Source organism: Nanorana parkeri, unplaced genomic scaffold (genome assembly GCF_000935625.1).
Source record: "Nanorana parkeri isolate BGI_ZX_2015 unplaced genomic scaffold, ASM93562v1 scaffold488, whole genome shotgun sequence".
NCBI classification, from domain to species: domain Eukaryota; kingdom Metazoa; phylum Chordata; class Amphibia; order Anura; family Dicroglossidae; genus Nanorana; species Nanorana parkeri.
Window position 1 is genome coordinate 1,054,114 of NW_017306756.1, and position 1,286 is coordinate 1,055,399.

At 49.2% G+C, this 1,286-nt stretch overlaps 1 protein-coding gene across 1 annotated transcript in view; it reads right to left on the minus strand.

The window, feature by feature from the left end:
* LOC108790618 (microtubule-actin cross-linking factor 1-like) overlaps window positions 1-1,286 on the minus strand; it is a 23,772-nt gene that overhangs the window by 14,502 nt on the left and 7,984 nt on the right. The window lies entirely within an intron of this gene.

Sequence of the window (1,286 nt, forward strand, 5' to 3'; positions counted from 1 at the left end):
AGACACAAGGAAGATCCCTACTATGGGGGTGCACAGACACAAGGAAGATCCCTACTATGGGGGTGCACAGACACAAGGAAGATCCCTACTATGGGGGTGCACAGACACAAGGAAGATCGCTACTATGGGGGTGCACAGACGCAAGGAAGATCCCTACTATGGGGGTGCATAGACACAAGGAAGACCCCTACTATGGGGGTGGATAGACACAAGGAAATCTCTACTATGGGGGTGCATAGACACATTGAAGATCTCTACTATGGGGGTGCATAGACACAAGGAAGACCCCTACTGTGGGGGTGCATAGACACAAGGAAATCTCTACTATGGGGGTGCATAGACACAAGGAAATCTCTACTATGGGGGTGCATAGACACAAGGAAAATCCCTACTATGGGGGTGCATAGACACAAGGAAAATCCCTACTATGGGGGTGCACAGACACAAGGAAGATCCCTACTATGGGGGTGCATAGACACAAGGAAGACCCCTACTATGGGGGTGCATAGACACAATGAAATCTCTACTATGGGGGTGCATAGACACAAGGAATATCTCTACCATGGGGTTGCACAGGCACGAGGAAGATCCCTTCTATGGGGGTGCACAGACACAAGGAGATCCCTTCTATGGGGATGCATAGACACATTGCAGATCTCTACTATGGGGGTGCATAGACAAAAGGTAGACCCCTACTATGGGGGTGCATAGACACAAGGAAGATCCCTACTATGGAGGACATAGACACAGGGGATCTCTACTACCAGGGATCTCCGTCCCTCCTGTAATAAAGACCAGTCACTGCTGCTCTCTCTCCTTGTGCAGGGTGACCGGTCTTGTCTCCACCCCCTCCTGTAATTTTCTGCAGGAAGCCTGTAGTGGGTGGAGCCTGCTGGGCCCCTCTCATAGCTCTGCTCTCTGCACAGGCCATGTACAGCACAGTGATGATAGTGATACTTTAAAGAGGTGATATCTGGGCTTGCAAAAGCATTTTGTGCACACAAAGTGGATTTATATCCTTTGCGGCTCTAATTACATGTGTACATGGGGAAGTCCTACTACTTTATTACATATGCAGACTGAACACAACGTACATCTGTGTGTGCCAAACTCATTTACTCTTAGCATCTAAAATATGGAAGTAAACATTTGACATTGAAAAGGTAAAAGTCCCAATGATAGCTCAGAATGTTCCCTTGCAGCGTACAGAAGGCAGACAGCGGGGGTACGGGGCACACGGACTACACTGCCGCATCATAACGTGTGACACTGGGGAGCGCGGGGTC